The sequence below is a fragment of the Pantherophis guttatus genome, chromosome 10 (genome assembly GCF_059756535.1).
Source record: "Pantherophis guttatus breed Tessera chromosome 10, ASM5975653v1, whole genome shotgun sequence".
Classification (NCBI taxonomy): Eukaryota; Metazoa; Chordata; class Lepidosauria; order Squamata; family Colubridae; genus Pantherophis; species Pantherophis guttatus.
Window position 1 is genome coordinate 13938755 of NC_142072.1, and position 24371 is coordinate 13963125.

The 24371-nt window shown below is 39.3% G+C and overlaps 1 protein-coding gene across 4 annotated transcripts in view; it reads left to right on the forward strand.

Moving 5' to 3' along the window:
* The first annotated feature begins 11460 nt into the window (after positions 1 to 11460).
* Positions 11461 to 24371, forward strand: part of LOC117663464 (lethal(3)malignant brain tumor-like protein 3) — a 54656-nt gene continuing 41745 nt past the window's right edge. The window contains exon 1 of one of the 4 annotated variants that reach the window (XM_034413684.3): positions 11461 to 11527. The gene's annotated coding sequence lies outside the window, so the exon portion shown is untranslated. Of the gene's footprint in view, positions 11528 to 11598; positions 11815 to 24371 lie in introns of those variants that run through there. The other 3 variants (XM_034413683.3, XM_034413685.3, XM_087876389.1) reach the window with 3 other exon arrangements.

The window sequence follows — 24371 nt, forward strand, 5'->3', positions numbered from 1 at the left end:
GAGGGAGAGAAAAATATGAACTTGTGGGGAAACAATCTGTGTAATAATTGTAGTTCTAATAAAGTTTCCCTCATATCCTCAATTACGGATCTATCCATCTAGTCTTCTTAGCCATGGTATGGAAGTGATTTTTACACATTTTTCCCCTAATTGCAATCCTGACATTCCAACTACTAATTAAATTCATTTCGGTATAGCTTTTGCTGCCAGTTGTGACACTGAAAACAAACTCCTGGTCTGAGAGTGTTCTCAGAGGCATCTCATTTTTTTTAATTCAGTACAGGTAGTCCTCATTTAACTATCACAATTCTGTTAAGCAAAGTGATTGTTAAGTAAAACCACAACTGTGTTTACAACCTTATTGCAGTTTTCCTTTGTTTTACAAATCTGCAAAGTTTGTAAACTTTGGCTACAAAAGTTACTTTTTCATCATTGTCCTTCCTGGACAGTCGTCGTGCAAAGCAATTGGTAATCGAAAACTGTCACTTTCCTGAACCATTTGCACATGGTGAAAAGGGAAACAGTTCCAATTAAGTCTGAAATTGCCTACTCCTGTGACAATCAAATGATGATGAACTTCAAGATTAGATTTCTCCATAAGCGGAATACACTTATTTGGGCAAATGGTTATTGTGACTTATACATCTGGGAAGGAACTGCTTCTACATACAGACTTCTGCAGAAGTTCAAAGCTGCAAACGGAATATTCAGAAGAACAGAGTTCCAACTGATACATCATGGGAGGATGGATGGGAATTCATCCTTCGCCAAGGATTGGCTACAGGTTCAGTGGTCATCAATACTTGCAGGCTTTATCAATTGTTAAAATATTATCTTCATCACCCAAAAGAGCAACAGTGTAAACATTTCTCTGTGTGCCAAGCCTGTGTATGAAATGAATCCCTCTTATTTTTTGCATTCACTTCGCTATCTTTGTAAAGAAACCAATAATGGCATTCTTGCAATTGTTGGGCTCAAACTCAGTTTCTCACACCTTAAGATTGCATAGCAAAGTCATCACATAAGTAAATTATACCCATATTTTAACATTTTTCTAGTTACACCATTACTTTCATGCAGCCTTACCATTTTCAACATTCCTATAATCTGATAGGCCCCTAAATATTAACTTCCAATAACCAGGTTTTTCACATAATGATTTTAATAGAACAATAGATGTATACTAGATCCGTGATGGCGAACTTATGGCACACATGCCGGAAATGGCATGCAAAGCCGTTGCCCGTTGCACTTCCAGCGGCTCCTCCAGCATCCCGGGCGGAAGCAGCAGCACAAGAACCGCTGCCGCCCCCTTGCCGCCCAGCTGGAGCAGTGGGCAGGGCAGTTGGCCGGAGGGGGCAAGGGGGCAGCAGGGGTTCTTGCACTGCTGCTTCCAGCTGGAATGCTGGAGGAGGAGATGCTGCCATTGGGGAGGCAAGCTGCACTAGTAGGGCCAGAGCTCCTCATGCATGGAGATGCCACCAAGGGCCTGGCTCACCAGTGGGGGAGCAGCTGTGGGGGCTGGCCTTGCCCCTCACCCTGCGGCGGCTGCTGATGCTCTTCTGGGATGGTGGGCTTGCGCAGGAGCTGAGTCCGCAGTGGGAGGAACATATGTCTGGCACCAGGGATAGAGGCACAGGCCAGGAAGTGGTTGCATTCCCTTAGCAGAAGTGGCGGGAGGGGCAGCTGCACTGGTTTGTTCTCGGTGGCGGGCTGTGGGGGGCGCGCTTCATTGACACTTCCAGTTTCCGGTATACGCACTGGGCAGATGGTCTTTCTCTGCGCATGTGCACCAGAAACCGGAAGACAGTGCGCCAGAAACTGGAAAATCGCAGCTGCTCTTCTGGTTTCCAGCACGCAGGCATGCGCATACAGGCACTCTCGTTTCGGCAATACTGGACTAGGTCAATGGCCTTAATTACACCTAGGCCACACACTATCTAGCACTATATAGCATCCCCTGATAACAATATAGTACTAATCAGTTTAGGTGTACTGTACTTTGGGCAGTGTGGCACAAGTACAATCACCTCCCAATTTTATCCTCAGCATGTTCATATTATTCTGTGCAAGCTAGAATCTTTAGAGGGTACTTTGCAATCCAAAACACATTTGCCTGCATCCCACCAACCAAGGAGAGAATACATTGTGCAGACACAGTTGTATTTTACCTGGATCAGGATGTTGTTTTGGAAACATTGGGATTTCATGGCTCAACCAAGAATATTACATACTGTAGAATGGCCTTCCTCAATCTGATTAGGAAACGCTGGCATACGTGAAGCAAAAATGCAGATCAAATAACCTAGCACAGCAAAGCAAAGGAAGAATTTGTGAATCGTTGCAAGAAAGATTGCATAGGTAGACAAACATCCAAGGATAAAATGAATGGTAGAAAATGTGAAATGAAAATGGATGTTAAATGTTAAGTACATCACAGTACTGTGTGAGAGGCTACGTTTGTTAAGATTAACTTTTTTTAAAAAAAGTCGAGTTTTAATAGAAGCATCATAAAATGGATGCTTTGATAGAATAGAAGAGAAGAGAAGAGAAGAGAAGAGAACAGAACAGAACAGAACAGAACAGAACAGAACAGAACAGAACAGAACAGAATAGAATAGAATAGAATAACAGGGTTGGAAGGGACCTTGGAGGTCTTCTAGTCCAACCCCCTGCTTAGGCAGAAAACCCTACACCACTTCAGACAAACGGTTATCCTACATCATCTTAAAAACTTCCAGTGTTGAAGCATTCACAACTTCTGGAGGCAAGTTGTTCCACTGATTAATTGTTCTAACTGATGTTTCTCTACTTATCCCCATGCTTTGTGCCCTTCACTTCCGTAATAAAATAGGGTATAAAGAGGGTAAAAAGCATGGAACAAGGTCACACATCTGAAAAATCTCTTTCATTTCATAGTAAAATTTATTTAATGGGTCCCAAGATTCCTAGCATTCAGGCTGTTGCTTTCTGTTTAAAAAGTCCACCTAGATGTTTTTTTTTTAAAGGAACAAACAAATCCCAAATCTATTTTCTTTGGTAATTTTTTTGTTGCATGTAGCAAAGCCATTTAAACTATACAAACACCTAACTGCTCTGCAGCAGCCTTGAGTCTCTAGCAGCTGTTATCTTCAATTCCATAGGTAACTTCATTCTGTTCTGGCAGTGCATTGAAATTATTTCGGAAGGCAAATAATGCTTTTGTTACATAAAAGCTTCCATTAGCAAGCTTAATTCCAACCATGTAAATTCATGCTCCATTATTCTATCGACTTGAGAGATTTCCCCCAAATGGTTCATTTATTCTCCAAGATTTTGCACTACCTTGGTGCCTGAATTCATATGATGTTTCTCTCCTTAGTTATACATTTTAACATATGACCTTGGGATATATGGTATAGCTGTCAAAAAAAACCACACCTCTGCATTTCTCCCAAGACAAGTCTAGTGGGCTCTTTTCAAAGACTGCTTCCAAGAGATTTGGGGAAAAGTGAGTACCCAGATTATATTAAAAACTTCAAGCTACATCTTTACTAATTGGCAATTGGTCATGGTGGGTAAGGATTGTAGGAGTTGAAGTCAATGACATCTGAAGGACAAGTCTGGGGAAAATATTTCTTAAATTTCTATCTCATCTTTTCTCTGAGAATTAAAGGTGGTTTACATGGGATCTCCCTAATTTGCTCTCCAATACCACCCTGTGACATATTTTGGGCTAAGAAAAGAGTGGGGGGGGGGAGATACTGAGTTTCAGGACTAAACATGAATCAGTTACACTATACTGAGTTTTCCTCTTATCTGTTTTCAGCAGACCTCAGTGGGATAACAAAAAAGGCTTAGATTTAAGGGAAATTTGGTCTCTCCGATGTGTTCAAGAGGGGAAAAAATGGAAGACATTTACATTTGCCTGTTTATATATGCCGAATATTGAGACTATAAACAATCTGTGATAAGAATTTAATGGTTTTTGTGAAGATAGATGCGAAGTATAAAACCTTATCACTCTTAGCTTCAAAAAACTCTCTTTGAAAAAATATTCTTTGAGAAAATATTTTTATAATTCAGGAAAGGACAGCAATGAAGCTATGGTTAAGTATTGAAAGATTTATTTTTCCCTCCTTGTGGCTAAGAAAATATGAAGAAGAGAAAGATAAAATAATACTTTGGTCATATTTCCACCTAGTGGTGGAAATCAACATTTTAAAAACTACATGCCTATCTACTTTGTGCATCTTGAATATTCAAAAGCACCGGGTAAGATTGCTTTTAATAGTCTAAAAATTAAAGGATAATTTGATGTAATAGAGTTAAGATTCTGTCTGTGCTACTATTTTCAGTCAGGAGCAAGGCAATTTATCTGAGAAAATATCTTCAATAACTCAACACAACATTTGGATCTGGAGTTTTTTTGTACACTTGGTTAGTAGAAGATAAAAGTGCAGAAATCCAACTTGTTCAGCTTTAAAGCTCTAGTAGCAATACATAAATTCAGAACTCTATAATCCAATTGTTCAGAAGTAGTTGAAGTCCAATAAACCTCAGCAGGCTGTTGACAAACCTGGTATGTTTCTCAGTATATCTCCAAGATAAGCAAATGCAAATAATATAAGCAAATAGAAGCATGTACAAAATGCAAAAATTTCTTTCAGAGCATTTTGAGTCTCCTGAATGCCAGTGAAAGAACAGAAATGTCCCACTCACTTTGAGGTGTTTTTTTTCTTCTTTCTCTCACCACTAATGAAGGCCTGAGAGCAAATAAAGTCTTCCATACCAACTCCCAATTCGATAAGGCAAAGTTATAATATTTGGGAACATAAGGATCTAATCAAGGGACCCGGTGTCTCAGTGGCTAAGATCCTGAGCTTGTCGATCAAAAGATTGGCAGTTCAGCGGTTTGAATCCCTAGTGCCGTGTAAGGGGGTGAGCTCCCGTTACTTGTCCCAGCTTCTGCTAACCTAGCAGTTCAAAAGCATGTAAAAAATGCAAGTAGAAAAATAGGGACCACCTTTGATGGGAAGGTAACAGTGCTCCGTGTGCCTTTGGCATTTAGTCATGCCGGCCACATGACCACGGAGATGTCTTCGGACAGCGCTGGCTCTTCGGCTTAGAAACGGAGATGAGCACCGCCCCGTACAGCCGGAAATGACTAGCACATATGTGCGGGGGAATCTTTACCTTTAAGGATCTAATCAATAAAACAAATGCATATATGATAAAATGGAATGCCAGTAGCATGATAGATTGTCATTCACTAGAGCTTTATCCTCTACCAACGGTCCACCTATAATTTTCCCTTCAAATATTTCATGGTTCTTTTATGGTGCAGACTACAGGGTACTTGCAATATTAGGACAAGAAATAATATTTTTCTGCATCGAAGCAGATATTCTGTATAGGCCAGTTAAAACCCAATTTTTTGGGCACCAGGGACTAGGTACATGGAGAGAGGTTTTTCAGCAGACCGGAGGTAGCATGGTTTCACATGCTCCTGCTTCCCGCTGATGGGGCTTCACTTGTTTGCAAGGTGAAGTTTCTGGCACACCACAGCCCCGTGCCAGTCCATGGACCAGGGATTTAGGGACCTCAGGTATAAGATAACACACCCAGTCTTCTTGTAGTTGAGTTTTTAGGACTTTGTGTGGTTTTCCTGGCCATTGTACAAAAGCAATTCAACATTGCTTTCTTCCAAATGTTTTTTTTTATTCCCCAATTTAGCCTACAGCCCAAGAATTTCCTGATTGTTTTCCATCCACATGATAAACAAGTCCAACTGTCCTTAGCTTTTTGACAGCAGCCAAGGTCAACCAGCTGCTGGTAGTTTCCAGTGAATTCAGTGGGACTTTTCTATATATGGTCAAATCTAGATCCAACCAGTTTGGAATATATTTGAAAGGACAAATGTGTAATATATTTATTTATTTAAATGTGTGTACGTGGGGAGAAATTTATCGGTATAAATATTTGTCTAACCATTTGCAGAATCAGGATCTTATGTTCAAATCAGACTTGCAAATTAGGCAAAAAATATTTTCTGTGAATGTTAATAGCGGTTTCAAAACTATCTGGCAATCAAGGATATTTTTTATTTATATCAATTGAACTTTAACTTCTCACTAACTCCTCTGTAAATTCCATTTTCTTGAAATTGCCCCAACTTCCTATCTCCCCAGGATTTTATTTTTCTCTGTTAAAACTCAAAGGTTTAGAGTTGGAGTAGGACAGCATTTATGCGAGGGAGGGGAATGATATTGTTTTAACTGGGGAATAGAAGATTTCCAATATTGAAGGTAAACATTCTGAACTAGTAGAAAAAGAGCAAAAATATGATGTTTCAAAAGTACAGGTAGTCCTAAACTTACGACCACAAACTGAGCCCAAAACTTATGTTGTTAAGTGAGAAATTTGTTAAGTGACTTTGCTCCATTTTATGACTTTTCTCGTCACTTGTAAGTGAATCACTGCAGTTCTTAAATTAATAACGTGGTTGTTAAGTGAATCTGGCTTCCCCATTGACTTTGCTTGTCAGAAGTTTGCAAAAGGGGATCCCATGACTCCGGGACACTGCAACCGTCATAAATGTGAGTCAGCTGACATGCATCCGAATGTATATCACGTGACCATAGGGATGCTGCAATGGTCATAAGTGTGAAAAATGGTCCTAAGTCACTTTTTTTCAGTGCCGTTGTAACTTTGGTCACTAAATAAACTGTTCTAATTCGCGGACTACCTGTGGTAAGGTCTTGGTAAAATTAGATTTCCCAAGTTAGGTTTCCCAAGCAAAAACTATACACAAAAAAAGAATACAAGTAGTCTTCAATTTATGACCACAATTGGGGCAAGAACATCTGTGACTAAGAGATGTTTTTATAAAGTGAGTTGCACCTGATGTTATGATCTTTTCTGCCACAGTCGTTAAGCGAATCATGTAGTTGTTAAGTGAATCCAGCTTCCCCCATTGGCTTTGCTTGTTGGAAGCCATCTGGGAAAGTTACAAATGACAATTACATGACTCTGGAACGCTACAACTGTTGTAAATACATTTTGGTTGCCAAGTGCCTGAAGGTTAATCACGAGACTGTGGGGATTCTGTGATGGTTGTAATAGCAAGAACTGGACATAAATTCCTTTTTTTAGTGCCACTGAAATTTCAAATGGTCAGAACTCAAGGATAACAGCGAAACATCGTACTATAAAATCTGGACAATATTCTACGAATGGTTAGATAAAAGGAGGATAACCGAGACAAATGTGTAGTGTTAGACTAGAAATATATACGTTATTATAGATAAATGTGTATGTGAATTGTATGGATAGGTACATGTATATATAGATATGTATAATTGTATAGAAATAAGGTATAAATTATTGTTATTATATTATGTTTAAATAACGTATGAGGTTTAAGGAATATATTAATATATTATCATTAGTATATTACGTATTAGTTTAAAGTGTTGGAAGATGTTTGGGACCAGTGACGCCATATCTTTGTCCAATGTTTTTAATTTTGAATTATTAATAAAAAAACTTTTTTTAAAAAAAAATTCAAATGGTCATTAAAACAAATGGTTGTAAGTCGAAGACACCCTATGTATAAATTGAATCAATCAATAAAAAAATTAAAATGTTTTGAAAGTTGCCCTTCTTTCAAAAACGGCTGTGAAAGATGAGAAGCGTAGACGAAGCAATCAAATAGAATATCAGCATATGAATTACAAGCATAGCCAGTTTGGTCTATTAGTTAAGATAGCAGGGTAGAAAGCAGAAGAGTTCATGTCCCACTGTTGTGGCCTGTCGGCCACCGGCCCCTCCAGCAGCAGAATCAGAGGAGGTGGCGGTGTGGGAGTCAGGGTCAGCAGCAAGGCAACCTGAGACCTCCGAGGGGGGAGCCTGGGACATCCATCAGCCCTCAGATGGAGAGACAACAGCCCCCAGGTCTGGAGGTGTCTGACGAGGAATAGGAGGAACAGCTGAGACCAGTGCCTGACACACGAATGCGCAGAAAGTAGAGGAGAGGAAAGCAGTGGAAATCCGTGGGCCGATCCTTGGGAAGGAAGAGCCACCACTGCTAGTGAAGCCCCACCCTAGCTCTGGGGATAAAAGGAGATGAATAGATGTAACAGACAACTATTCATCTTCTGGCTGGACACACTTGTTAGCCTGCGGTGAGAGAGAAACTTTTTGCCAGAACTGCTGGCACTTTGAGTTCATTTCAGAGGGTTTGTCGTATTTGGGGAGCTGGGACAAAATACCCACCTTAGCTGTAAAAGCCAGCTGAGTGATCTTGGGCCAGTCATTCTCACTCTCTAAGTCCAATTCAGCTCCCAGAATTGTTGTTGTGGAGAAGATAGGAGGAGGAAGGTATGTTGGATATATGTTTTGTTGCCTTGAATTATTTGCAAAACTAGTAAAGGTGGGGTATAAATAAATAAATAAAGCATTTTTTCATACCTAAGGTAAAGGTAAAGGTTCCCCTCGCACATATGTGCTAGTCGTTCCTGACTCTAGGGGGCGATGCTCATCTCCGTTTCAAAGCCGAAGAGCCAGCGCTGTCCGAAGACGTCTCCGTGGTCATGTGGCCGGCATGACTAAATGCCAAAGGCGCACGGAATGCTGTTCCCTTCCCACCAAAGGTGGTTCATATTTTTCTACTTGCATTTTTTTACGTGCTTTCGAACTGCTAGGTTGGCAGAAGCTGGGACAAGTACTACTCAAAACATGTCACAGAACATTTTGACTTGTAACAAATATGATTAAGTGAGATCAAGGCTATGAAACCATCAGCCATGCATTCTAAATAGTCCCTTAGACCAGCGGTCCACAACCCCCAGGCCACAGCCCACTACTGGCCACAGCCTATTCGGAACCAGATTGCGCGAGAGGCGGGCCGGTGCACACATACACACATGCAGCTCCACTCATGCAAGCGGCAGGCCAGCGCGTGTGCAGCTCCATTTGCACAAGAGCTGGATAGGTGTGCACATGCATGCATGCTGGCCCACCACAAGAGTGGCCCGGTTCCCTTCTCCCCCTTTGCCAGCTGGGCAGTCAAGCTGCAAAGATTCTGGATTGCTGCTTTACACAGAAAGATCTTCTTTCTAGAATGTGTAAATGCAGAGGTGAACATTTAGCTTCATACAATATGCTAAGTAGGGCTACCAGATCTGGATTTAGGAATCCAGACACCACTGAGATGGCAGCAAAATTATGTAGGAAATGTTTGTTACTGCTTTTCTGGTGGTCGCCCAAAGTTTTACAAGCCAGTTCTGGTATGCCTAGCTAAGACATACATCATGTCAACTACTGCCAAGTGTGATTTTTTTCAATACTAAATTAAGATTAACTATTTTCAAACCCACTCAAAAACTAATTTAGCCTAATAAATGTATTGAATCCCCACAATGATTCTTGCCTTTTTTTTCCTTTTCTTTTCAAAAGGGAGAGCAGAAAACAAAGCAAAATGAAGAGGAGACATCTGTGCCATTATAAAAGCTAGCAAAATTATGACATATAATTTTTTAAAAGTTCACTCGTAACCCAGGTTATTTAATATCTACATTAAACTGTTGAGATATATCATCAGGGGAATTGTGGGGGGGGGAGGTCTTGTCACAGTATGAAATACAGCAATATTTCTTGTCCATCTGTTTCCAAAGCAATAATAATGATCTGAAACAGTAATAAATTGGATAAGGAATATAGTGCTAGTCATTCTATCAAGGGAATATGCATTAGTAAGGTTGATAGACTCAGGTGATTTTTATCGGTTCTGGATTTAGTTCTTAAACTAGACATGTTTCTGGATTAAATTTTATACACAGTTTAATATCAGCTCAGGTAGATGCAAATTGTTTTATTCATACTGATGCACTGTTGGAAGAAATTTCCTGTTTTTTCCCAGCTGGGACACACCACAGACGCTGAGAAGAAATGGATGCAGAAGCCAGCTTTCAGAAAGTGGAATTCTTTTAATGTAGGAAGGCAAGAAGCAAGAAGTGACACAGCTGGAGCATTCCAGGTTTGCAAGCAGCTTGGGAGTGTGAATCTGAGCCTTTTATGCTTAATTCCCCTTTGAAAGTCCTGCAGCTTGATGGGTTTTGATGTGTTTCTGATTGCCCTGGGTTTTGTTTTCCTGGGTAAATCTTGGTCCCTAGTCTTTTGTTTATCCTGTCCTTGGAGTTTAATCCTGTCAGGGGCAAAAAAAAAAGGGAGTTTGGTTTACATTTTTAGCCCAATTCCCCTTATCTTAATGGCTCTACTTAAGTGTTTCTGTTACTTTTGTAACAGCCATTAGTAGGCTGCTCTGAGTTTTCCTTTCAGCTGGTGCTTCTTGGTTTTCTTAAAGGGGAAGGGCTGGCTTGAGTCTCTTGGCACTGTTTTCTGAGGTTTCTGGTGCTGTGAGGTTTCTGGCACTACCCTGTTGGGGTGTACTTCCCACAGCACCACTCACCTTTTGTAATGATGCACTGTTGAAGTCATTTTTGGCTATAGTGACAAGTCCCTTTGTTATACATAGATTGAGAGATAAAAGGCTACTTTTGAAGTGTCTTCAAAAACTATGTCCAGGATGCCGGAGCAATATATATATATTGATTAATATAGTAGTAATATAATAGTTATATATATATATATATATATATATATAAAATTACATTTTATATAAATATAAGATCTGAATTCTGAAAAGACTGCCCGTAACAAGGATTCCAGGCATAATTAAATATCTTGAGGATAGCTTTTAAAGATCTCAAAGGCTTTGATCAAAGGTATCTTCAGACAATATGAAGATTTTTTTTTGTAACTGTCTTTTAGACTTGTTTCTGTTCTCTTTGTTGTCTTGGCTTCAGATGTTATATTGGTAGTGCTTGTTCCTAGTCATCTGTGGTATACCATATAATCATGGAGTCAAGAGTAGGATATTCTTTCTGATTTTTAAATATACCTAAGATAGTATAAATAGGGGCATCTTTAGCTGCCACATGACAAAGTTTCTGAACAGCAAATCAACTTGTGTTTAGCATTTAGAACCATTTTCACAGATCCAATCTGTTTATACAGTATTTTATACCACCAACTCTAGTCTCAGGACAGTTGTCTTATTATTTTGACTTTTTTTTTAGAAGCACTTTTAAAATTTTCTGTTATATTGCAAGTGTGGTTGATTTGTCAGTTTTATATGAAGACTTTTTCACTGTTTTCCCACAAACTGCTGTGGGGTCCTTTGTGAGAGAGAAAGAGAGGGCAGGCGATGTAGGCCTAGAAGGATGATGGTAATGATGAGGGGGAGGAATAATTTGTGAAAACAGCCCTGGTGATAGGGATTTTTGCCGCAAGCAACAGACGAGCGCAGTTCCTTTCCTGAAAGCCTCGAATCGATCAGTCTTTTACGTAATCTGTTTTTAGTCCGCTGGCAGGCTTCCCTGGACGGATTACATCGAAGCCCAAGGGCCCGCTCTGCACCTAACTCCCGTGTCGAAGTGCAGCGTTTTTCCCCACCCGCGGCGCATCCCCACGACCGGCACTCCAGGTGAGTCTTCTCCATCCCGAGCCGCGCCCGCCAAAAAAAAAAAAAAACACAGAACTCCAGCCACGACGCGCATGCGCCCAGGCTCAGCTGGCGCGTGCGCCCCCCCCTTCCCTCCCTCCTCAGGCCTGTTCATCTCTTCGGTTCTTCTACAAGCCGGCCGGAACGGCCCGCGCCCCAGTTATTCCGCGCATGCGTCTTGGCTGTTCCGAGCTGCGCTCGTTTAAAAAAAAAAAAAATTGTTGTGGGAGTTTAAAGGCGAAGAATCGAGCCGAGGGGAGGCGGAGGAGGTGAGTCAAAAGAAAGTGGGGACTGGCAGGGGAAAGTTAGAGCGTACCAAGTGGGGGAAGCAGAGGGGGGGGCGCTCTTCTCCTTTCCCCCCCTTTTTGTCCCAGAACTTTTTGGAGTTTGAACTTCGGTATGGGATGGAGAAGGGAGTCCGGGCGAGGAGGGCGTCAAAGGACTTGCTTGGCCTTCTCTCCCCTTAAAAACCATTTTTGCCGTCTTCCACCCCACCCGCTTGAGCGCCCCCCTCTCACCGTTAGGCTGCGCTTCCTCCCGCCATTTTGTGCCTGAAGGGGAGAAGCCCGCGGGGGGTGAGGGGGGGGCGACGGTGTCGTGTCCCCCCACCTCACCGCCTCAGGGCAGAGACAAGCCCGGTGGGGAAGGAGAAGAGGGAGGTTTTCCCTTCTGGCCGCTCGGCGGGGGCTCTTTTGACGCTTCCCCAGTGGCCGGTTCGCGACCCTTTTGGGGGCTAATATCGGCTGGGGAGTTTAGTTGGAGGAGCGTGGCAATTTCTCTCAGGACGAGCTGCTTTCCCGCCGTCCCGTCCCCGTCCCCCCCACCCCACCCCAATGGCTATTATGACACAAACCAAACAAAGGTCAAGTAGAGGAAGCAGCCTCACTCAACTGATGCTCTTTTTTCCCCCTCAGCCTGGTTTGGGGTGTGGGGTAGGTGGTGTTAGGTGACAGCCCCGTCCGTCCCCAGCCTGAGGCCTTCCTGAACTGGATGGGCCCTCTGGGTTGGACGGGATTGGGCTACCAACCTCCCATCTTCATCGGAACGACTTGCTCCCCCCCACCCACCCACCCCCCACGAAGTTGTGGGTGCTCTTCTTAAAAACACTGGGAGGTTTTTTAAAGAAGAGATTTTGTCTGAAATGGCCTAGGGCAGTGGTTCTCAACTTTGGTAGCTTGAAGATGGGTGGACTTCAACTCCCAGAATCCCCCAGCCAGCAGTGCTGGCTGGGGGATTCTGGGAGTTGAAATCCACCCATCTTCAAGCTTCCAAGGTTGAGAAACACTGGCCTAGGGCAGTGGTTCTCAAGCTGTGGGTCCGGACCCCTTTGGGGGTCGAACAACCCTTTCACAGGGGTCGGCTAAGACCATCGGAAAACACATATTTTCAATGGTTTTAGGAATAATTTTATGGTTGGGGGTCACCACAACATGAGGAACTGTATTAAAGGGTCGCGGCATTAGGAAGGTTGAGACCCACTGGCTTAGGGGGTTTCCTGCTCGAAAGCCAAGGGGGTTGGACTAGAAGACCTCCAAGGTCCCTTCCAACTCTGTAAGCCTGTAGAGATTCTCAGTCATCCAGGAGAGCGGTCATCAACTGGTAGTCAATGGACCACTTGGTGGTCTGCAGAAAAATTATTTGCATTTTTTAAATTTTGCACTAAATACAATCTTTTTTTTTTTAAATCATATTTGTAGTTCCGGGATTTAAAATTATGAATGTAGTGGTCTCTGAGGTCCGAAAGGTTGGTGACCCCTGATCCAGGACACGGTTGTCCCAAAGGTGCTTTTTCAGGAGGCAACTGGACTTTTTTGTTTTTTCTTTACTTTTCTTTCTTTTTTTGAAGAAGTTGTGCTTCTCATCCAAGAAGCTTCTTCAGCGCTGACACTGCCCCCCCCCTCCTGTCAGAGCTGAAGAAGAAAATAGTGTAGGGTCTGCTTGGGGAGGATGGGGGAATTGGACTAGATGACCTACAAGGTTCCTTCCAAGTCTGTTAATCTGTATCTATCTAAGCTTCTTGGATGAGAAACAAAACCTCTTCAAAAAAAAAAGAAAAGAAAAAAACAAAGTCCAGTTGTCTCCTGAAAAAGCACCTTTGGGATTCCAACTCGGTTGTTCTGTTATTTCCCTAACCATTGCACGGTTATTTGGAAAGGGTGTGCGTGCACTCGCATATGAGGTGTGAAAGTTGGGGGGGGCATCATGTTTGTGAGGATGGTTTTTGCTCTTTTTGGTTGATAGGTGTTGGGCTTTACCCTGTATCTGGTCATTGAGCAAAACTAACTTTTTTAAAAAATCTGAGATAAGGCATCAGGAGCTGGGCTATAAAAATGGGGTCAACCAACAGGTGGCAGAAAAATGGGGAAATCGTATCTCTTGGCTGCCATCCAGTGATTGCTTGGAGTTCTGCAGCCCAGGATCCGTGGTTTGAGATTCTTGGAGACATGTCCCTGGATTTTAATTCTGAATAGAGAGGCGTAACATTTTCTTGTTCCGTTCATAGAAAAGATGGCATGGATTAGCGCTTGCTTCTTCAAGCATTCCACTCACATTTGATCTGTCTCCTTGTTGGCATACTAAAAAATTCACAGAAAGGGACAGATGGGTTATGAAATGTTTTATGGATATCTGTGTCTCTGTAATAAAGAACTCTCATAAACTATATTTCATGGCCTAATGACCTCACCGTTTATAATTTTGTGTCTATATAATTGTCTTATAATCATCTATTCCGACAGGCATCAGCTGTTCAGAGTTTCATCAAAATACTTTTCTTAAAACTTTTAGTAGGATGCCTGGAATTAAATTTTTGCATTTTTTTTATTGTCCCCTTCCTTGATGATAGTCAGAACTAACTGAACTCATTCCCATTTGCTATAGCCAGGATTACTGATGTGAAATATACAAACTAATAGTACCTGGAAGGTAGATTGTGTATTTCTGTATCATAAACCACAAAAATAAACAGCAGAACTTTGTGTCCAAAATTAAAATGAGTATAAATTAAGTTTTACTTCTTGCATCTGCAGAATGTTCTTTACATGCGAGTGTGTTTTTGAACATCAAAAATATATGCAACTGATTTTGAAAAGTGACACCATTGTGATTTTTTGTGGGGCTCTTCTTGCCTCCCTTCTGCCTTTGAAAAAGGAATTCTAGTAATAATATTCAGTAAATTGTTTGGGGCTTCCTATGTGCTTTTGTACACATAGAGCAATATTTGATACATTTAATGAAATAAGGTATGTAAAAGTTTAAATCTTAATAAACTTTTTACCTTTACCTTTACCTTTTACCTTTAATGTGTCAAGATTCGCATTAACATCTGTATGCACACATACATGTGCCTATACATATATATGTATGTATTAATCTTATATAAATGAGATATTTGAGATGAATATATTCTTTATTTAATTGCTTAACAAAACTATTATTTTAATTGAAATTGCTCTTTCAATGAAACTGTTCTAGCCTGGTATTAACTAACATACATCCAGATGAAAAACATCTTTAAATGTAGTTTTATTACTGTGTTCTTTGAGTAATAAATAAGGGGAATTGTTAATGCTGGCCACAGTAATTGTCTGTGTGACATTTTCAGCAGAAATAATTGTATATCTTTAAAGACATTTTTCTTTGCTGGAATTTCGGTCTTGAAATTATTCCCAGCCTTTAGTGTAGAGTAATAGTAATAATGCATAGAAAAAGCCATGTCTTCAGGCCTTTCTGCGCTGTCCTGAGACATGGCTTTTTCAGCAAATTCCCTGACCGACTATGAGGCTTTTAACTTTGGGGATTTTAAATTTGGATTGGTTTTTAGTATTTTATTGTTGTGGTTTTTATTGTGTGAGCCGCCCCGAGTCCTACGGGAGAAGGGCAGCATATAAATTTTAATAATAAATAAATAAAATTGAACTTATGGCTTGCATTTCTAACATAAGATTTGTCTAACCTTGTGTCAGGATCTCCAGGTTGCTAATACTGTAAGTAAAAGCTGTAGGAATATACAATAAAATGATAGAAATTGGTACAGAATACAGTACTAGATATCTTTACAGAGGGAAGAGGTGGTTCACTTGTCATATTTTTCCCTTAATCTTTTTCAAACTTGTTTATTAAGACTTTAAATACCAAAAATTGTTTCTAATTATACGACTAGGTAATTAATTCAATGTGAGGCTTGCAGGTCAGTGATACTCATCAATATGGGGGAGTTAGTTTACTCATGGAAATCAGAGTGTTTATCTCTTGATTGTAAAAGGCCTGTGTCAGGTTTTGACATAACTAAACTGAGTAGTACTTCACTATGCAAATGTTCCACACTAAAATTAGTTTCTTGGGAAATGTGTTTAATGGTGCCAAAACAGATTCCTGAATTTGAAGCTATATGGAATTTCAGTGTAAAATAGGTGATGAAGATTTCTTCTCATTTGCTCTGATTAGCATAAACCTCTATCACTTTATGAATGAAATTATAGTTCATTGCAACAACAATCAGTAGCATTAATTTTAATGAAATGAATAGCAGAGCATTATAGTATGTAAATATCTTTCTCCCTTAAATGTGTTGCTTTTAGCATATTACATTACATTACCATTACTCTAATTTTTGGATATTTTACTGATTTCTTGATGTGGAAATAATTTAAACCCCACAGTTGGAAATTAGGCTGATAGCTTAATAGTTTCAATTAGGGTTTTTTTTAAAAAAGGGCTCACCATATACTGTAGCGAGCAACCTTAGATTAAAAATTATATTGGGTAAGGTAGAATCATGAGCTACTCTAGTAAAGGCTCAGATAGCATATCTGAGACCAAATCTGATTCAGTTTGCAAGCTGTTCCCAATGTCTGTTTTGAAACTTCGGATACTTTTCCAAATAGAGCTATGAAATCCTTGAATTTAAAATACACGAACGTATTAAGACCCCCTTCACTTTTATCAATTTTGTTATGCTACAGCCAGATTCTACAGTTGTTGAAATTCATTTTTTCTGATTAATCTATACTCAATACCCCATAATAACAAAGTGAAAACAGAATTTTAGAAATGTCTGTAAATTTATTATTAAAAAAAACTGAATATGTGGTATCGTATTAGTATTACCCAGTCACAGTAATTACTTAAAGGTAGACTTTTCGGAAGTAAGCCAATTTTTATTCACTACTGTCACTTAAGCCCTATTCCATATGCTAAATGAGTAATAACTTAAGCCATATGAGGAAATTATTTTAAATGCAGTCATCCCCATCAATTGGTCTAACATTTTACATACTATTGTAAATTTTTGTAAATTTAAATGTTCATATATTGTATGATATAATGAAGTAATGTATGATATCTTAATGATGAGTATGTCTGTTAGCAATTCTTCATAGCTGCTTCCTAACTGCACATAGTTTGTGTTTCTTACTCTGCACTGAGTCTCACACTGGGTGGGGGGGTCTTGATCTCTGAGCTTGGTTGTTTTCTTGCAGATGTTTAGAAATGTCTGCAGGAAAACAACCAAGCTCAGAGAGGACCAAGGACCCTCATGTCAACCTGAGCTACAAATATTTTCCTTCATTGGTCTCACATTGGCTTCTGACATAGTGCTACATAGTGACATGTGGTTGTGTGCACTCTATTGCATATATTAGCATTGGTTCTCTGTATTTGTGAGAACTTCAAAAAGTCTTAAATTTCACCTTGAACTAAAGGAGCCATTATTAGATCCTTTGAATCTAAACAGCTGCATCATTAAACAGCTCTGTGACTTTGGAGGAAATTGATGCTTAGACAGGATCTAATAACCAGTTTGGGTTTGGCATATGCTGGAAAGTATTGGATGCTTTACTCCTGGTTGATCTCCTGAGGACTATATGGAAAGAATGCAAGTTATTTGATTCTTCTGGATTTTTCAATGCTAATTGAAACCACAGGATGTCTGTGGATATTCTCAATCATCCAGGTCACCATTGTCCCAACAGTGCTTTTCCAAAAGGCAAGTGGACCTCCTTGGTTTTTTTTCCTTGAAAACATTTCACTTCTTATCGAAGAAGCTTCTTCAGAACTAAAAAAGCTTCTTGGATAAAAAGCTAAATGTTGTCAAAAAAAACCCCAAAACCCCTAGAATGTCCAGTTGCCTTTTGGAAAAGCACTTTTGGGACACAGGACTTAATATTGTATCACATCTGTCTGGATTTAGTCTTTGATAGTTGTTACTAAAAAGTAGTGCTAAATAATTTACGTTACAGTGTAATGACTGCAACAACCATTACATAGGACAAACAGGCAGAAAACTGGCAGAACACATCCATGAACACCAACTAGCAATCAGAAGACATGATGAAAACTCCTTAATTTCACAACATATGAACAGACTTAACCATAGCTTCAGTTGGGAAACTGACCATCCTAGACTGAGCCAAATCCAAAAATGCTAGGGAATTTCTAGGAGCTTGGCACTCTGACAAATTAGCCATCAATACACATTTTATTTTATTTATTTATTTAGTCAAGCATATATAAGCAGGTAAAAGTATAAACATAATTTGAATACATGAAAAAAGAGTAAAAAGGAATATTAGGGCAGGGACGGTTGGCATGCTGGTGCACTTATGCACGCCCCTTACAGACCTCTTAGGAATGGGGTGAGGTCAACAGTAGACAGTTTAAGGTTAAAGTTTTGGGGGTTTGGGGAAGAAACCGCAGAGTCAGGTAATGCATTCCAGGCATTGACCACTCTTACTGAAGTCGTATTTTCTGCAGTCGAGTTTGGAGTGGTTTACCTTGAGTTTGTATATTATTTGCTCGTGAATTGTGGTTGAAGCTGAAGTGGTCATTGTGGCAGATAATTTTATGTACTATGCTCAGACTGAAGTCGGCGTAGTTCTAAGTTGTCTTAAGCCCAAAATTTGGAGTCTGATGGCATAAGGTCTTTTATTGCAATTAGTGTAATGGAGGACTTTTCTTGTAAAATATCTGTGAACTCTCTCAATTGTATTTATGTCCGATATGCTGTGCGGGTTCCAGACAGATGAGCTGTATTCGAGAATTGGTCTAGCAAATGTTTTGTATGCTCTAGTTAGTAGTACAATATTACCAGAGAAGAAGCTACGCAAGATTAGGTTAACAACTCTTAGAGCCTTTTTGGCAATGTTTTTACAGTGGGTTCTGGCACTTAGATTATTAGAGATGAGTGCTCCAAGGTCCTTGACAGAGTGAGGGTCATCTACAAGGTCATGTCCATCTAATTTGTATTTTATGTTTTGATTTTTTTTGCCAATGTGCAAGACAGAGCATTTGTTGGTTGAGATTTGAAGTTGCCACTTGTTAGACCAATCTGACACATAGTCAAGGTCTTTTTGAAGGGTAGTTGCATTGTCAGTGGTGTTGAATAGTTTAACATCATCAGCGAAGAGAACACAGTTGATTTTAATATGATTGCAAAGGTCATTTATGTAAAGTATGAAGAGTGTTGGACCTAAAACACTGCCTTGGTGTTATAATTATAATAATAATAATTATTATATTGGTAGATATAAGCAATATCTACAGACTGCAAAAGAGATAAAAAGGGAACCAAAAACACCTCCTCACCAGCAGTCAGCACCTAGAGGAGCATAGATTAACTCCAAGATTAACATCAGACCAACCATCAAGTAAACAATACTTCAATCAAGAAATTGCCAAAGAAGCCAAGATTATAAACAGCCCAATCAAAGAACATCTACCCCCACCAACATTGACAGGGCAAACCACTAGAATATGAACAGCAAAACCCACTCCTTACTAGCACTTACCTAGTTTGTGTAATAAAATTAGAGTTTATGGATCTACTGTGTTAACCTTAAATTGTGCTTTGCTATCATTAAAGACAATAGTTCTTAAACGTTATTCACAAGCTAATTGGAGCAACTGTTTGATGTTAACTGCACAAAGTTGTTAAACAGATTGAGCCTCACTAATCACGTATGGTTCTTCAGACCAGAAGACCTTTACGTTTCAAAGGATGTCTTTTTAATTAAAGTGAGTGACATGATGTTCTTCAGACAATAACAGACATGGAACCCATACAAATGAAATGATAGTCTGATTTCCCTAAGATTTTTTTCTACCTAGCAGATGAAATGAATTGGCTAGTCATACCTCCACTCTTGATTAAGTGTAATGCAGTTTGCAACCAAAAGATGATTAAGAATTTGTGCAAAGGTAGTCATTTTTTCATCAGTGTTATTTAAGATAAGACATGTTTTCCAATTCAGTTATTTTCTAGAAAATAGTTGTATAATTATTTGCACAATAATCTAATAATAGTCCCCATACTATGAGCATAAAACAGCTATTATACCATTAGCAAAGCTGAATAGAGAGAAAACTAGCTCCACACATTTAAGTCCATGAACTCTAAAATGAGTATTTTTGCAAGCTGGCTCAAGTTTTTATATTCATGCAGTAATGAAATAAAGGAAGGTGAGTTCGGAATTCTTTAGAACGGTATCTTATATTAATCATGCCCGTTCATGCTTGATCACATTCAGTTGGTTCCCCTTATGGGAATTGCTACAGAAATTAGAAAGTTTCCCATGGCTGGTTTAGCACGGCAACCATGATTTACTTACACTTATAGATTAACATAGGAAGATGTTTGGAGTAACCATAACAAATGACAAAGAAGCCCTTATGTGCACACCTTCCGTAGGAGAGACCACACAGGAGAAATTTAAACAAGCATGCTTGTCCATTATTGAAAAGTCAGAAATAATAATAATAAAAAACGACGCCTGAATTGTACCAGAAGAAAGTAGTGGGAAACATATACAACACTGGGAAGCACACTGCATGACAACAGCATTTGAAATAAAAGATGATGATGCCAAAATGACAACTCAAATACAGTGTCATTACACACCTGTTATCATTTACTCTTCCGCCCTCCCCTTGATTTCCCCTGCAATCAAAGCTGCATGGAATTCCGCTCAAATTGAGTACATCTTCACCTTTAATCAAACTACAGATGGTTCTCAACTTATGACCTTGATTGAGACCATAATTACAATCATACGTTTTTGTGGTTAGAAGTCGAGGCATTGTGTGAACAGATTCAAAGTTATGACCAGTTTTTACTATGGTTGTAAAGTGAAAGCTTCAGTCATTAAGATAATTTATATTCCCCAATGACCATTTTTTGCTGGAAGCTGGAAGAAATTGACAATGTTGCAAATTGCAGTCCTATGACTGTGGGATTCTGCAAATGGGCCGTAAAGGTGGGCCAGCTGCCAAGCACCCAAAATATGATCACATGATTGTGGGGCCATCAAAACTATGAAAATAGTAATTAGCTTTGGGAAGGTCCATCGTAAGGTTGAATGGTCATAAATCAAGGACTACCTGTAAGTCACTTGAATGTGCCTCTGCACTTCAAAGTAATATTTTCAGAGCCAAACTGATAAAGAAATTTTGTATTTTTCAAGTGGAAGAATTTGAGTGATTAATGTGTTGCCAGGAATGTGAAGTGACATCTCTCCAAAAACGCTGGAACAGAGATTATTCATAGTAGAGAGTATAGTGTCTGAGTTAGTGCTTTGAGTACAGATGAGCTTTCAAAGTATATCTTTAGAATTTCTGAAATGAATTTAACAACCGTTCTTAGCCAACTATCTGTCTATTTTATTTATCCTGTTTGATAGCAGTTCTCCAATAGTGTCAAGTCGTAGTATAGAAACAAGTTCCCTAATATTTTTTTGTCTAGATAGAGAAAATGTATTGCCCTCCTTCACAATTTGCAGACAAAAGGAAACAGATACCAGAGCTGGAATTTATGGATGTCTAGTGTTGGCTCACTGTGCAACAAATATGAAGTTTCTGGAGACAAGTTTTCTCTTAAGAAATGCATTCTGGTGTTTTTACCCTGAGATAAGTTGTTTCATACTATGTTTCCCCGAAAATAAGACCCTGTCTTATTTTTTTGAACCCCGAAATAAGTGCTTGGCCTTATTTTCAGGGAGATCTTATTATTTTGGGGCGTGTGAAGCAAAACGGGGTTCCTTTTGCCGTCTTACCTGATTTCCAGCTCTGTCTCCCTAACCCTAACCAGAGGAAATGGAGGGGACTGCTGCGCACGCGGTTAAATATTTTTGGGGACGGCTTATTTTCAGGGGACAGCTTATTTTAGCGCATGCACTCAAAAGCCCAATCGGGCTTATTATCAGGGGATGTCTCATTTTCGGGGAAACAGGGTACATTTCCAGTTCTTAAAGAATACTTAACTGAGAAGAAAAAAATGTGTCCTAAAAACAATTTGTCAGGCCAAAAAACATCTCTGACAAATTGTTATTGGTCCTTCCATTATGCCCATCTATGTAGTAAATGGGTTATAGCATCCTTTGAACTTGCTGGCATACACGACCTTCCCCCACTGTGCTTTCTTCTGTATTGATATAGATCTGTGGAAATCTGAAACACAGTTTTTGGTTTTATGACATTCGTGGATATATGATATTGGGAATCATTGTGGAATAATCTGGTTTGAGAACTTCTTCCATATGTGTTACCTGTTGAGGAATGCACTCTTAGCCCCACCTTTTGGGACTGTTGAAAGCTGGTTTTCAAAAGACAACTGGATTGTTTTTTTCCTTGAGGAAGAACAAAATGTTTTTTTTCTCACCCAAGAAACTTGGTTAGTTGTGATTTGGGGTGGGTGGGGGCAGGGTGGATTTGATTTAAATCGAGTTGATTTAAATCATGATTTAAATCATGATTTAAATCACTAGTAAAAAGGCTTGATTTTAACCAACTCGATTTAAATCATAATTTTTAAAGAGCAACTGTCATCTCTGCTACTCCTTTAACCCACTGTTGACTCACCGATAGTCCCAGTGTTGCAGAATATACAGCCTCATGCTACATAACTAAGCTCCATTTCATGCTGAATAAACTAAATTATTTATGTATCTTAAATAGAAAACTATATTACGATAGACTTTTACCCCAAAAGTTTTTTTATTAAAATAAATTCGATAAAAATCAAAAAAATCCGATTTAAATTAAAAAAATCTGATTTTTTTTTTATTTTATTTTTTTTAAAATAATTGATTTTTATCCACCCTGGGTGGGGGTGGGAATGGAACGGGTGAAATCCAGCAGGTTCTGACAGGTTCTGGAGAACTGGTAATGGAAATTTTGAGTAGTTCGGAGAACCAGCAAATACCGGCTCTGGCTGGCCCCAGAGTGGGGTGGGAATGGAGATTTTGCAATATTCTTCCCCAAGGAGTGGGGAGGGAATGGGGATTTTGCAACATCCTTCCCCTGGAGTGGGGTGGAAATGGAGATTTTGCCCACAGAACCGGTAGTAAAAAAAATTGGATTTCACCACTGGAATGGAAGAATAGGTTCTGACCAGATGGTGGGGGTGGGGGGAGATGGAAGGATTGTGTTTCTTTCCCGTCTCCTACTGCGGAGTTGTGCCTTCGTACAGGCAGATTTTATTAGACCCATAATAGTTTTTCATGTACTGCAACTTGCATTATATAATTTATTTAGTTTACTCTGATAAAGGCTTTTTTTCTTTATCAGCCTTTCTTACTATCGTTAATTGCTAAGTAGCATTACAGGATTTTATCTGATGCAGAATTCATTTAGCTATTATGAAATATGAGTATCCAATAGAACAGAATACGTGTAGTTCAGAGTTGAACCGTGCAAGGTCCTTGCAAGGTACTCTCTGAGCTTTTTTGTTTGCTTACCGACCTATTAACTCACTGTGTAACATTGTCAGTGAGACTGAGTGTGGTGTTTGCTCCCCTTTTTTCAACCCAGTAGCTTGTTCTGCCAGTGTTGGTGGAGATGGGATTTTCCTGGTAGTTCCTTGATTAGGTTATTGTTTTCTGCTTGATTGTTTGTCTGGGTCTTTCTTAATCCCTGCTTGTCTAGGTGTTGATTGCTGGAGAAGATATGTTCTGGTCTTTTTGTTTCCTTCTTAGCTTTTTTATTCTCTTTTTTGAATGGGATGTAAATGTGGTTTATCTCTTTGTTATCTATTGATGGCTGATTTCTGCAAGCAAAAGCAACCAAGCTCAGAGAGCACCAAGAATTCAACAATAGAAGTATCTAGAAAGTATTTTTTCTGACCTCATACTCAGAACTGAGGCTTGTAAACCACAGAGAATGATGTTTAAAGTTAGTTTAGGCACATTTTCTTAATCAATAACAGGGATATTTAATCAGTTGGTTAATTTAAAGAGTGGTTTCGTGATTAGCATAATCTTAAAATAAACAAAATAATTTTGTAAGAATGTTCAATAATATGATCATCTCCTCCATGTAATTTTATTTTAACTTTATATATAATTGTGCTGAGGTCATGATTTTAACACCCCCTCCCCCGTGTGCATTCTCTTGTTGTTCCATTAATGAAAATCATTGGGTCAGTGTATATCTATTGACCAATAATTTCTCTGAGCTGCATTTTTTAGTAGGGCGCTGTTATATCGACCTGGGATAAATCAATTTAATTGTGGAACAAATTATATAATATTTAGTTGCTATCATCTAGTTAAAACAAGGTCTTCCCTTATTTTTCAGGGGTTTGCATACTTAGATTTCTATAATTTATTTTTGTATTTTAAAATATGATATTGTCCTTTAAACTTGCTAACATGTCTATTGCCAAAGTGGGGTAATGTCCAATCAAAACAGATCAACTTGGATTTAATGCACCTTCTTAAATCTCTCATACTGAAATCATTAGACCTTAATGTTTAACATTGATTAAAAATGACTTAGTAGACAATAGCAGATACTAATTAAGTATTAAAAGGAGCCTATGTAGAGATATAAATTA